General features: G+C 38.9%; 1 protein-coding gene across 3 annotated transcripts in view; it reads right to left on the bottom strand.

Annotated features, from left to right (window-relative positions):
• The window catches only part of LOC307128062 (RALY RNA binding protein like), a 35,042-nt gene extending 25,455 nt beyond the window's left edge, over positions 1-9,587 (bottom strand). For all 3 annotated transcript variants that reach the window (XM_079819640.1, XM_079819639.1, XM_079819641.1), the window contains exon 1: positions 9,504-9,587. The gene's annotated coding sequence lies outside the window, so the exon portion shown is untranslated. The remainder of the gene's footprint in view (positions 1-9,503) is intronic.
• Between the last annotated feature and the right edge of the window lie 5,914 nt (positions 9,588-15,501).

Genomic DNA, 15,501 nt, shown 5'->3' with positions numbered 1-15,501 from the left:
TCGTTTAAAGCCCTTTGAAGCTGCACTGAAACTGTCATTTGGACCTTGAACCGTTTGGAGCCCATTGAAGTCCATTAAATGGAGAAAAACCCATCCAAAACCTTAATTTCTTTTCGACTGCAGAAATAAAGACATGGACATCTTGGATGACATGGGGGTGAGTAAATTATCAGCAAAAGTTTATTTAAAAGTGAACTAATCCTTTAAATAGAAAGACCGATAAACGTGGTCTTTAAATGTTAAAGCAAATGTTTGAAGTAGGACACAATTTTAGAAGGAATACTACAACTTCTTCAGATTCCTTTTCATATAATCTACCATTCAAAACAAAAGAGCAGGAAATCAGCAGATCCGATCCATTTCATCTGAGAGACAGTGAGTCAACCCTCTGACTGATCCTCAGCAGCAACAGCATCCTCCTCTCAATACACACCATCATTTCCACCGAGTCACTGATGCATGAAAACCTTTTGCTTCCGTGTTAACAATAACCTCACCTCATTCTCTCAGGTTGACAGGCATGGCAGAGCTCTGGCATTCTGAATGGACATGACATTTCTATTCTCATTCGAACCTCATCACTTCACCAGCTCCACTGAGCCCAGTGCACAGTCTGTTATTCTATTATTCAAACACTCTCTACTCCTCACACAGTACAGGACTTCACACTTCTCCTATTTCACGAGTTCACACTTACAAATAAGTCAGATAGAATAAATGGTATGCGTATTTGGCGTGCTGAGAGGGCTCCGAGCTCGGTATTTGGCCCGAACCCAGAGTACTCCCCTCGTATTCCTGGCTGTATAGGAACAAGCCAAGTGAGGAGTCGGGGGGGTGGAGGGATGCTGAAAACTGTGTGTGTATATAGGCTTACTCTCATGCTGATAGGATAGATGTGGTAATTGCTGATGATGACGAGTTTTTTGGATGGATCAATTGAACATGCTCCTTCTGAACTTTGTTAATAAAACAGTGCTAAAATTACAAGCCATCTCTGCTCTCTATCAGCATTAGAAACATCCCACTAATGTATACACATTTTAATATTCTAAATTGAATGATGAATTAAGTCACAGTCAACTCGATTTTCTTCAGATTTTGAAAATTGATTGTCAAAAGACAAACGAATGAATGAATGAATTGGTAACACTTCACAATACGGGTGCACTAATATGCATTCATTCATGCCTAACTAATGCACAGATAATCATGACTCATGAAGAACTAACCCATTTATTAATTAATTTATTAATGAACATTATATATGATTAAGTAATATATTAATTGCTATTAATTAAATATGCAAAGGTATCATTATGCTATGACTTTACTTGTTGGGGCACATGACTATTAACTAATTGTTAAATAATATGTCATTGTGGTTATGGCTTTTGAATTAATTTTGAATTAGTTAATAGTCATGTGCCTCAACAAGTAAAGTCATATCATAATGATACCTTTGCAAATCATTAGCTAATGATTAATTAAAGCAGGCAACTGGAAGTTGAAATGCATGGCTTCAACCACTGTGATAATTAACATATGAATTTACATTTTATTAGTTAATATAATATGTTATTAGGGAATTAATACATGATGGCACATTTAACTAATAACAATTTACTGATTACTTAATCTATTAATCATATATAATATCTTCATTAGTTGCTGATGCAGTAATCATTAATAAATGGTTTAGTTCTTCATGAGTCATACATTAACTCACGATTATGTGCATTAGTTAAGCATGAATTAATATTAGTGCACACGTATTGTAAAGTTTTACCAATGAATGTTATGCTGATGCAATTAGCATTAAGATTTAAATACAAAAACACACGCTAGACTGACCTCTTTAACCATTGCGTTCGAGTCTTTTGCAGCGTCTCACCATGCAGCCTGATCTCATGAAAATGCGCATCTATAGCACAAATTGTATTTATTGTGCGATTTATACACCAAAGTGAGTTTTGCATATGATACAGACTTTATAACGTGTTATATGCACGTACTCCACACCACTAAACCGACCCAATGGGGTGACAATGCGTATATCATATGCATGTAAAAACGAATTTTGGCGCATAAATCACACAATGAATACAATTCGTGCTATTTCACGAGAACGGTTGGTCTCACACATGACACGTCATTCTAAAAACACGCCACTCAAGTTAAAAGAAATTCTACTTTTTTAAAAACGCATATCTCTTGTGCTTTGTTTAGTTCCACTGACCTGTCTCGAGTTTTTAACAGCAAAACCGTATACCCTATATGCTCCTTACCTGTCTGTTAAAAGCATTGTTAGTTTTTAACTGATAACCTCTGTTATCAATTGGATTGAAAATGACTTTTTATTGATTTTTTCTGCAGTTGCAGTGTTCGTCTTGTTGCTTGTTTTGTACGTTGCAATGGACTTCTTTTTTTGATTGTGGAATAGGTAAGATTCTAAAATTTCATGTTCACATATTTATTTGGTAAGTAACCTTGTAATAAGTGTGATAATATTTTTTTTAATTATCTTAAGCAGCTTCTGAGTCTAAACTGATGTTTTATATCTCTTTATTGCTGTATGTTCCTGGTGCTGTGCTTGTCCAGATTACAGTTTCTGCATGAAAGCTATCAGACACTTCACACAGAATTCATGAAAAAAAGGAAAGAAAACATCACAACAGATCCTATCTGTAAACATGATTTCACCAAGTGCAACATGTTCCTGCATCAACATCTTTGTTGACAACATTCCAATCGACCAATCAGTTTACAGTGTATGTCAAGTTTAGACTTACAACCAGGGTTAGGTGCTTCAAAATCACTGTTGTTCATCAATCATTTCCCTTTGATTTTATGGATAAATTATGGGTAGGGTTTTGTTTAGGGGTAGTGATAGGTTTAGGTCAACATTTTTGGACAAGAAGGTTGTTCCAGGATCAACATCCTGCTCATGTTGATCCGGGAACATGTTGCACTTGGCAAAATCACAGTGACCAGATCCTACCGATCCACTTTACAGCACACCTCTCCCACACTGAGGGCCCTATTTTAAGGATCTGAGCTCATGGTCTGAAGCGAATGGCGCAGGTGCACTTAGGGCGTGTCCGAATCCACTTTTGCTTGTTTAACGATGGAAAAAATGGTGCTCCAGGCACATTGTCCAAAAGGGTTGTACCTAGTCTCTTAATGAGTCATGGGTGTGTTTTGGGCGTAATGTGCAATCAACCAATAAGAGTCTCATTTAACATTCCCTTTAAAAGCCAGTTGTGCGCGCACCATGGCGGATTCGCTATTTGCATGGCCGAATTTGCGAGCGTAAAGACTGAACGCTTTCTTCAGAGAGGAATTATTTTATTTCCTTTTATTTGTAATATTTAAAAATGTTTGTGTGCTGCTGCACGTCCCTATGTGTGTAATAAGCAGAGTGTACGCATGTTGTGCACCCGCCTATACACTCTCAAAAAAAAGAGTAGAAATTGTACCTTTTAAGGTACAAGTGGCCGTCACTGGGGTGGTACCCTTAAGAGTACAGTTTTGTACCTCTAAGTCAGGGGTAGGCAAGTTCGGTCCTAGAGAGCTGATGTCCTGCAGAGTTTAGCTCCAACCCTACTAAGCCACCACAGTATAAAACGCATGGCTCCCAGCATGCATTGCAGCATTAAGTATGTCACCATTGTTGAGATTCATATGCTGATTATTGATATCTGTGTGGATCTAAACTTTTTCCCCCTAGAATGTATTTAAAAATCAAAATTCAGAATGCCTGATCTGTGGCAAGAAAGCATTGTTGGTGAATATTATTTATTAATAGTTTTAGTCAGTGATGAGTTCAGTCAAACTTTTTTTTTCATGACAATTTTTGTTTATGGCTTCTTTTGATTTGAACAGATTATGTGTTTTGTTAACACTGTAACAAAAATCACAAACTCAAATAAAAAAGCCAAGAGTTAAACTGCCCAACTAAAGCAAACACTGATCACCATAATGGTGACCAAATATTTTCTAAACCTCTGTTACTTCTCAATAAGAGCTTCTATAGATGTCTTCCAGGGTTGGAGCCAAACTCTGCCTGACAGCGACTCACTAGGATCGAACTTGCCTGCTAATGGTTAATTGTAGGGGAAATTGTACCCTAAGGACCAATTGTGTACCTTTTAAAGGTACAGTTATACGTTTTGTTCCCCAAGGAACAAAATTGTACCTCCACTGTACCTTTTCTTCTGAGAGTGTAGGCACAAATAAAATAACACCCTTTAAATAACACAAAAATACTGCACTATTGACTTTAGACCAGGTTGGTGTTGGTCAATGGCTCAGTCGTTTTCAGTACCTCAAAATAACAACGCACCAACAATGCGCCTGAACACACCTGGTTTTCAGACCAGCACACCCATGGGCGAACAGATGGTCACGAGTGCATTTGCTATTTAAACAACGTGGCGCAGGACGTGAAAATGATAACTGCGTCGGGCTGAAACTAGCAAAAAACACTTGTGTCGCACCTGGCGTCGCATTGCACCAGGTGTATGATAGGGCCCTGAGTATTCACATCTACATTTATGAGACACAGGCCTAATGAAAGATCATTTGAAGGTCATAATGTTCTAATGCAAAAGCAATAAAAGATAATGGTTTTTGTTATTTATTTAGTGCCATGACATTCTTTTAAAACTCATACCTCTGGCATTATTTATCCCTTTCTCCCTTTGTTTTGTGATCCCAAATATAGAGTAAATTCAACCAGGCATGTGTAAGTGGGTCACTAGAGCAGTGACTAATGAGCCGGTAACACAATGAGCTGCAGTTGACATGACAGGTGCAATGCTTAGACAATACAAGGTCAATTCAAGGTGGAAATCCATTCACTTTCACATGAAAAGCGAGGATGACGCCCCCCCCCAGGGTACTAAAATAGTTTCAAAACATCTCCCTGAAGTCATATGTGTGTCATCAGATTTATTTATTTTCACTGAAGTTTGTTTAAATGATGCATCCCGCAAAACATCCAAAGACAAACTCATACAAACGAACAAGCGAGAAACTTGCACACGTGCTTTAATCATTGTTAAATGGGTTATAGCCTGTTGGTACAATTACTGCAGTTCTTAAAACAAGTAAGCCTAGTTTTTTTTAACTAAAAAAGTCAACGGAATGGCATATTCTGAGTACAAGCAGACTCCATTAATCTATTCATTCTCTATGAACAATGAGCTTCTAAACAAACCGGATGAATTAAATAACAATAGAGCATTGTGAAGACAGAAGACCAAAGTGGCTTCGGTGTAAAGCCTAATGGGCTGCGTTTCTGAAATAACATGACAAAATGAGGTGGTTTATACAATCGTCTTCCTCCCACTCACATTTTTATTCTCATTTAAACTAGAGAGAAAGAAAATCCTTCAGTCTATGTATGTGTCTACAAAATAAAACTTTGCTGGGAGAGATGTCCTGCATGGGAGTTTAAAGGATTAGTTCACTTTAAAATTAACATTTCCTGATAATAGACCCTTTTCACATTTCCGTATTTCTTAGAGCGGAAGTCGTCATAGTTTGGTTAAATATTATAGCTGAGAATGAGAGAATACATTAAAAAAAAAAATGTGTGCCCATTTGCTCACATAGCAAAAGAAAAACGCCACAGTAGTGATTTCACAACTTTCAAAAAGAGGGCAAAAATAGAGTGAGATTGATAACGGAAGTGAATAGAGAGAAATATGTCAATTTTTACCATCACTCCCATAGACGCTATTACTAAACACCCTCACAGCAGCGGTAACTTTTTTATTGTAATTTGATGCAAAAGTAATAAAATACAATGTATTAGTGTTATTAATGTACATATTTTTTTTTTTAAATGAAAATACAAAAAAGGCTGCAGGATTTACGATATTGATGACCGTTAAAGCGCGTCATCACAGTCTGTGAAAAGGGTCTATTTACTCACTCCCATGCCATCCAAGATGTTCATGTCTTTCTTTCTTCAGTCGAGTTTTTTGAGGAAAACATTCCAGGATTTTTCTCCACATAATGGACTTCAATGGCAACCAACGGTTGAAGGTCCAAATCAATGCAGTTTCAAAGGAAGGGCTTCAGAGTCTCTGCACGATCCCAGACGAGGAATAGGGTCTTATCTAGACAAACCATCGGACATTTTCAAGAAACAATTTTACATTTATATACTTTTTAACCTAAGTTGCTCATCTTGTGCTGCTCTGAGACACACCACGGATTGCGCAATCACGTCGGAAAGGTCACGCTAGACGTAGGCGGAAGTACCGCCCCAAGCAAATGTGCAAAGACTAAGGGTGCGTTCACACTTGTAGTTCGCTTCGTTTGGTCCGGACCAAAAAACAAAACAAAAACATATAGTGCTGGTCCGCTTAGCGTTCACACTGGCATTTTTAACAGCGAACCTAAAGTTACCGAACTAAAGGCATAGGGATACGGTCACAACCTGATGGTCGGCTTTTATGACGTATATTTCGCGACGGAGCTGCTTACCGAACATTCAAAACAATGCTGTGTGCTGGATTAAACGCCATCATTTTATGCGTGTACATATGGTTTTATTTTTACCATCTGAGAACTCACGAAGAGCTCATAAAATGTTCAAAACATTCAAAACAGCAGCAGGATTTCCTCCGTTGTGCAGAAACGCAGATCTGCATATATTGATGAGGCACTTTACCTCCTCGTTGCTCCACATTTGCTCTCTACTCATTTTGGATACACCGATCTTACCACGTCGTCAAATCAGCTGACTTGTAGCGTCGCATCTTGTGACATCACGTCCTGTTTTTGGTTCGTTTACATGTCTTTGGTCCGTGTTGGGTTCATATATCAATCGAACCGCACAAGAGTTCGTTTGGAAGCGGACTGAGGGTGCTTTCACATCTCTAGTTCGGTTCATTTGGTCCAAAACGAGGGCAAACAATTATACATTGTAGCATTTTTCAGCTTTTTTGGTTCCTTTTCACACCACACTGATTGCTTTGGTCCGAACCAGTTGAAACGAACCAAAATGCAGTCACATGACAACACCCACATGACTCATTGGCCATGGCGTATTTCCTAAACTGCGACTGCGCAGGCTGGTTTTGTCCCTGGCCATAATCTACATTGTTTGTATACACCACAATATGCAAACAATACATTTCTATAATGAAGCACGGATGCGGCTTGAAAACAACGTTCTAATGCACTGCAAACGGCGGGCGCACATCGCTTGTCTCTTCAATCGACGATTGTGCTGTTCTTGTGAATTTTCGAAAGTTGGGACCTTAAATGGTCATCCGACCAAATTTCTATGGCTCTGCACCTCCTCACTACTCCAAGTTTGTCCGCGAGCTGCCATGCTAAAGTGCAAACTGTCAACAAACACTTCCTCATCACATAATGCACAGCGCAGCTGACTACGGCAGCTGGTTTAGTCCAAAAATTATAAGTACTTTTTGCAGTTTGGTCTGTTCGAGGTCGGATCACGTTCTGACCACAAACAAACCGCTCCAGAGTTCGTCTGAAAGCGTCCCGACACCACCTCTTCAAGGAGCTCTCGGTCCGCTTGTTTGGTCCGCTTTTTGGTGCGCACCCAAATGCGATTGCTGCTTTCACACCGGACCAAACGAACCGTACCAAAGGGGAAAACCAACTCTAGTACGGTTCAACCAAACTAAATGAGGCAGGTGTGAAAGCACCCTGAGACCCATCTTTTTAGCGGTCTCGTTCCGCTTGTTTGGTGCGCACCAGGGTTCGGATGGCAGCGTTCACATTATGTTCAAATGAACCGCACTAACCGAGCAATCGCACCAGGGTTCGTTTTAATCGAACCAAACATGACAAGTGTGAACGCACCCTAATACAAACAACAACAAAAACTCCATCTTCAACTTCAAAATCGTCCGACATCGCTGTTTAACCTTTTTTTTGCTAAAGGATGTTTGTATTAGTCTTCGCACGAGCAGTTTGTAAACACAAGGGCGGTACTTCTGCCTTTCCGACGTGATTACGCAATCACTGGCACGTCGCAGATGAGCAATTTAGGTTAAAAAGTATATACATTTTTATTTTAGAAAATGACAGATTGTTTGTCTAGATCAGACCCTATTCCTCGTCTGGGATCATGCAGAGCCTCTGAAGCCCTTCCTTTGAAACTGCTTTGATTTGGACCTTCAACCGTTGGTTCCCATTGAAGTCCATTATGTGGAGAAAAATCCTGGAATGTTTTCCTTAAAAAACATACTTTATTTTCCACTGAAGAAAGAAAGACATGAACATCTTGGATGGCATGGGTGTGAGTAAATTATCAGGAAATGTTCCTTTTGAAGTGAACTAATCCTTTAAGATACCCCAGATGGAGTTATTTTGATCCATCTGCCAAACTCTAGAGAAGCATATGGTATGATTCTTATCCTGCCATTAAAACTTGTGATGAATAAACTTGTATCTTCATTATCTGTATTCATATGTGTACGCAGAATGTGGGGCTCTGAGGAAGACTCAGGAATTCTGTCCAGGTATCGTATGGTCGCTTCCATCCCTCCTAGAATTCCCAATGAGAGATAAGCCTGACTTGGGGAAAGGATATTTCACGGCTGGCCTCCCCCACCTGTCCCTTGACTGACACAGTCTGAATAGTAAATCATTCTTTCAGAATAACATTCATCTTCAGCGCTATCATTCCTGACTCTAAAAGAACAATATTGATTAAAGAAAAGGCTTTTGCGAGTCACATCTAGTTGAGAGCTGGTTGACATAGATGGATTATTATGCTTTGGGTGCTTAAAATGAATGAAAGAAATATTGCAATTGGCAGGATACAATGAAAGCTAACGCTGATGAAATATTTCTATTACAAAGTCATGTGATAAAAGGTTTTGTGTGTGCAAACTTCATTGGAAGTTTAGGCTTTCAGTCTGATTTTCAGCATCCCCTCACGAACAAACCAGTTCATATGATTTGAATAATGTCAAGACTATAGCAATATGGATGGATGCATTGAATGAGACTGGTCCAATGCAGCATATTTACATAGCGAAAGTGTCAAACGCAGCCATTATACAACGCAAAAGTTTTTCATTTCACATTAAAGGTTCTTCAAATAAGTGTAACGCGCAAGAACGCGTTTTTTTAAAGAACTAGACAATAGAAGGTTATCATTTGGCATCAGACTAAAAAAACATTTTTTTTATTCCTGTTGGAACCTTTAATTAATCGATATAAAATAAAACAAAACAAACCAGGAAGAGCTCGGCTAGTGCTGCGAACTTCGGAACTATAACCAGTCATTAATCATATATCAATGAACTATTTAACTAGACCTAGGCATTGCTCATCAAATAGCCTAAATAATTAGTTTGAAGTTAACGCGACGTCAAGGATAGGCTAATTTTAAGACATCTAACGGAATTAAAAGTAGGCTATAAGCTCCTCTTCAGGACAAACACGAGTAAAAGCATTTCAGCATTTGACAGCGATGCAAAGAATTGAGATAAAACACAGGAGCTACTTACCAATCACAAAGTCCGAGCATCAGATGAGATGGAGAGCGAGTGCAGAGCTGCGCTTCTGGATCGTTCAGCCTCACTGGATCACGTGACCGCAGCTTCTCCATCCACATATATCCATCCACTGCATCCATTCACCCACAGCTGGCTTACTGTCTGTAACCTGCTTCTTCAACTGGGCTTTTCCTCCCCTTCTTTTTTTCTTACAAGGTTTGAGAACTAAAACAACCCCCTCCTCTTTTTTCCAGTGTTATTTTTGTTGTTGTCTTGGAAACATTTTTGCCATGTCTTCCTCGTTTATTTGTGTAACTTTCAACTGCCTTTTGTGTATAGATTTTGTTGTTTTACTCTTGTACCAGACCCAGACTTTTAATATTAAATGTCGGCTAAGAAACTTAAAAATATGCATTATCGCATGTTTAAAACTATAATGATCTAAAAATTGCTCTCTAAAAAAACCAGCAATAAGGTTTTGTTTTAACCCAGCGGTTAGGATAAATGTTTGCCCAACCTGTAGTTTTATTTAACTCAACTATTGTTTAAGAATGACTGTATTGCTTGCTTAAAATTAACCCAAAGGATTTTGGAAATTAACATTTATTAATATGTTTAATAAATTAAAATTATTAATAAGTTGAATGAATAATAATTAAAAAATATTTGATTATTATTGTTGCCTCTAGTAATTATGTGTCTGAATTTTAATTTCCAACCTATTTTGGTTTAATTTTAAGCCAACCAAAATTAATATTTTTTAAACAATAGTTGGGGTAAATAAAACTGCCCAGCACGTTGGGCAAACATTTAACAACCGCTGGGTTAAAACAACCCATTTAATGGGTTTACCCATTTTCATTGTCATTTTTCTGGGTTGCTCTTAACCCAGCATTTTTTAGTGTACACACTAAATAATTCTGGGTTGTTTCAACCCAAATTTGGGTCAAATATGGGCTGAAATTTTTAACCCAACGGTTGGGTTTGTCTATAGTTGAAAATTTTAACCCAATGGTTGGGTTTGTCCATAGTTAAAATTTTTGACCCAATTGTTGGGTTTGTCCATAGTTGAAATTTTTAACCCAATGGTTGGGTTTGTTCATAGTTATCATTTTTAACCCAATGGTTGGGTTTGTTCATAGATATAATTTTTAACCCAATGGTTGGGTTTGTCCATAGTTATCATTTTTGACCCAATTGTTGGGTTTGTTCATAGTTGAAATATTTAACCCAATGGTTGGGTTTGTTCATAGTTATAATTTTTAACTCAATGGTTGGGTTTGTTCATATATAATTTTTAACCCAATGGTTGGGTTTGTCCATAGTTATAATTTTTAACCCAATTGTTGGGTTTGTCCATAGTTATAATTTTTAACCCAATGGTTGGGTTTGTTTATAGTTGAAATTTTTAACCCAATGTTTGGGTTTGTTTATAGTTGAAATTTTTAACCCAACCGTTGGGTTTGTTCATAGTTGAAATTTTTAACCCAACCGTTGGGTTTGTATATATTTGACCCAAATTTGGGCTGAAACAATCTAGCATTTTTTAGAGTGTGTGAAATTCTGTCTATCATTTGACCAAAGAATTTTCTACCTTTACCAATGACAGTATCGGTGAAGAGCTGTTTGATAAGAAACGTGAGCCGTGTGTGAAGAAAATAATGTGAAATTAAGGTAAATTATTCAGAAGTTATAAATTATCACTAATTATTATTTAATTGTGTGTATTAATCATGCTAGCTGATGAAATGAACCTTATCAAGATAGCAATGTTTAAAGTTTCCATCACAGAACACAATCAAACGCAATATATCATTTGAAATGTGGTGGACACTGGGGTTAAAGAAAACATTTATGACACAAAAATGACAGCTTTGATCAGTCTATGTCCACTGTTACACTTCATCAGTGTGAAAAGTGTGCTTTTAAAGCCAACATGGGTCACTTTAGTCCATAACCACAATATGTCAACTGTATAACTATCTCTGTTTGATATGATTGGAACGCATTTTAATTACAACAAAATAAAAACATCTTTTCTTTTTGTTCACAACTAAACCTGTCATGTGAATCTCTTTTATAAATCTTTGTATAAACTGTTCCGCAAGTCCACATGAATATGAATATATATATATATATATATATATTAATATAATATTAATGAATATAAGTGCATAGTTTATTTAAATTGGTTTTTGACTATTCCACTAGAAATGAAATGTAGGCATTCAGAAAATCCGGAATCTTTTTTTCCCAATATCAATCACAGGTCTCTGATTCAGTAAAAAAAAATTACAATGTGTTGCAGTGATTCAGAAAGTCAAACTTATAGATTCTAGAGGAGCAACACAACTACAACCTTATCTTAAATTAAATCTTTGCGAATAACCAGACAACTCCATCTGAGCCAACGGTTGGAAATGTTCCTCATGGGTTGTCAAGCCTTTGCACCGTCATCACATGCTCCAGAGGCTGTAAGAGGAGGTGGAGTTGTGTATATCTTATGCATGACAGTGCTGACAATCTTCCCTCTCTTCGGTGAGCACGTTTGATTATGCAAAAATTCAACTTTAGACATAAATACATTTTAGCGTTTATAAAAACAGGCACACCTAAATGTATAAATATCCTGAAGTGTTTGATATTGATGTTATTTTTTTCCCAGCAGGTTTGCCCGCATGGCAAAGACACTTTCTCACTTGAAGCTCAGTACAAAGAAACATCAATGGTGTGTAAGTGTGTCACCCAGAGAGATTAAAGTATTTAAAACTGTTCTTGTAACTAGGGCATCTCTCATTTTGGCAAAAGGTCACCTTCAGTACATTAGCCAACTTAAAATGGACAGTTTTAGGCAGATATATGACCTTCGTGTTCATGTAACATCTGGTTTGAAAATCATTGTCAGATACAGCTCCTTTAGGGCTAACCATTAGTCAAAGTCAAACTTTATTTGTCATATGTGCAACGGCACAGCAAACAGCAGAACATGCCGGTGCTTTATTTTACAACTATACTGCCAGAAGTATTGGGACGCCTGCCTTTACCTGCACATGAACTTTAATGACATCCCATTCTTAATCCGTAGGGTTTAATATGGAGTTGGCCCACCCTTTGCAGCTCTAACAGCTTCAACTCTTCTGGGAAGGCTTTCCACAAGGTTTATGGGAATGTTTGACCATTCTTCTAGAAGCGCATTTGTGAGGTCAGGCACTGATGTTGGACGAGAAGGCCTGGCTCTCAGTCTCTGCTCTAATTCATCCCAAAGCTGTTCTATCAGGTTGAGGTCAGGACTCTGTGCAGGCCAGTCAAGTTCCTCCACACCAAACTCGCTCATCCATGTCTTTATGGAGCGACACTTTGTGCACTGGTCAGTCATGCTGGGACAGGAAGGGGCCGTCCCCAAACTGTTCCCACAAAGTTGGGAGCATGAAATTGTCCAACATGTCTTGGTATGTTAAAACATTAAGAGTTCCTTTCACTGGAACTAAGGGGCCAAGTCCAACCCCTGAAAAACAACCCCCACACCATAATCCCCCCTCCACCAAACTTTACACTTGGCACAATGCAGTCAGGCAAGTTCCGTCTCCTGGCAACCACCAAACCCAGACTCGTCCATTGGATTGCCAGACAGAGAAGCGTGATTGGTCACTCCAGAGAACACGTCTCACTGCTCTAGAGTCCAATGGCGGCGTACTTTACCCCACTGCATCCCACGCTTTGCATTGCACTTGGTGATGTAAGGCTTGGATGAGCTGCTCGGCCATGGAAACCCATTCCATGAAGCTCTACACACTGTTCTTGAGCTCATCTGAAGGCCACACGAAGTTTGAAGGTCTGGAGCTATTGATCTGCAGGCAGAAAGTTGGCGACTTATATAAATATATAGTTTCTACTGATTTGTCTGTGGTAAGTTTTATACAGCTTACAATACTAAACATACAGTATCATGAATCTGCTTCTGACTGTATGTGTGAATGTTTACAAAAATACATTTATATGCATTCATACGTTTTCAATGGCCATATTTCACTGTGCAGAAGTGCCATCAAAATCATCAAAATCTCTGTTCAAGAATACAGTGTTTCAAAAACAGACTCACTCACTGACCACATTAAAATGAGAAACTCTGCAGCACTGCTGAATCCAGCACACAGAAGTACACTGCTAATTTCTGTTTGCTTATGCAGAGGACATATTTACCCTCATTTCCATTCAGGGCCCTTTCCCATCCACTTAATGACATTCAGCTGGTCCCACAGGTATGCAGGCCATGGAGAGGAGCAGTCAGCACAAACCGGACTCATGCTGACTGAGGCATTAAGCAACGGTTCAAAGTCTCATAGCCTTAGCTCAATCCCCTCTCAAAGCCCACCTAAGGCCAATTAGAGAGTAAGGAAAGAACCACAACAGACGTGCCAGTGGTATGAACATGCAAAGCTGCTGAGTCAGCACCTGGGAAATATATCCCCACTGATTTCTAGGGCTGCGTCCGAAAACTTAGGCGGCTGACTCGTTGCCTCGCTGCCTTATCAGATAGTGACTTTAAAGGTCCCGTTTTTCGTGTTTTTTTGAAGCTTTGATTGTGTTTACAGTGTGCAATATAACATGTGTTCATGTTTCATGTGTAAAAAAACACAGTATTTTTCACACAATTTACTTATCTGTATGCCGCTGTTTTCACTGTACTCAAAACGGCTTGAAAGATTTCCCTGTTCTATGAAGTCCCTCCTTCAGAAATACGTAACGAGTTCTGATTGTGCCAGCGGTTCCCGTGTTGTGATTGGACAGCAGCTTAGCACAAGTTGCCCGGAAAGGTCCCGCCTCTTACTATAACGGGGAGATGAACGTGCTCAAACTACAGCCCCTGAAGGCCAAACAAAGGTGATTTGACTCCGGGATGAAAATAACAGCATGGCGACAAACGCAACCGAACCGAACGCAACACTTCCTCTTCTCCACGAGGGAGAGCAACAAGACCACGCCCCATTTTTTGCGTACTCTTGTGGGCGTAGGTTAGTCAACAAACTGCTCTACTGACGTCATTAAAGCAGGAAGTACCAGGATGTAGTCCAAACCGGCCGTTTGCTGTAGGCTTTGAAAGTAAACTTCTGTTAAATAAAATATCTCGCTTGGCATTGAACTTTGAGCTTTATAATTTTACAGGTATTATTTATGCTCTAACAGCAACATTACACACTAACTAAAGTTTGAAAAATGGGATCACGAAGAACAAGACCTTTAAGTTTGTGCATGAAGGCACCTCACGAAACTGATTTCGGACAGACTTCTTATGCTGCGTTCACACGGACCGCGAATAGAGCGTCAAAATCGTGTCTACCGCGTCTAGTTGGACGCTTGAACATTTTGAATCCATTCGCGCGTCCACAGCGAATTGGACGTGTGTATAAATTGAGCGTTTGAAGCGAAATAGACGCGCGTTCAAGACGCTCCAGGAGAAATATGTCATAAAATATCACTCTGCCTCTTTTCATTTTCATTACAAATATATATTAATCATTAATAGCCACACAAATGTGGTCCAGGCGACTCCTACATCATCTTCACTGCATGTATATTTAAATATCCTTAAAAAATAAAGTTATGAAACTTCTCTTTGCCCTCAGTCAAAACGATTTGGCAGACAACAAATTATAGATTCATGACACCAAAGATCACCCGTTAGATCCACACAAGACGAACCACCACAGGACATCAGAGCCAGCGGCAAACGGCAGAAGGACTGGCCGAGGAAAGGCTGCTCTCGCTGGGGTTAATGAGCGCTGAGCGCCCGGTGATCGCCTGGATCTCACAACTCCACAAACACAAGATTATTATTTTTTTAAATAGGTGCTCTCTTTATAAATAAACCACAGATTTGAGCTTTAAACAACTACATTCTCACCTGAAAAAGTGTTAAAACTACATTTTGTGAAACAATAGTAGTATTTTTAAATTATGCAGGGTTTCTCATCACGTCACTTTACCACGTGACAGAAGCGAGCAGGCTCCC

This window comes from Gobio gobio, assembly GCF_949357685.1.
Source record: "Gobio gobio genome assembly, chromosome: 6".
Taxonomy (NCBI): Eukaryota; Metazoa; Chordata; class Actinopteri; order Cypriniformes; family Gobionidae; genus Gobio; species Gobio gobio.
This window is presented reverse-complemented; position numbering and strand designations above follow the sequence as displayed.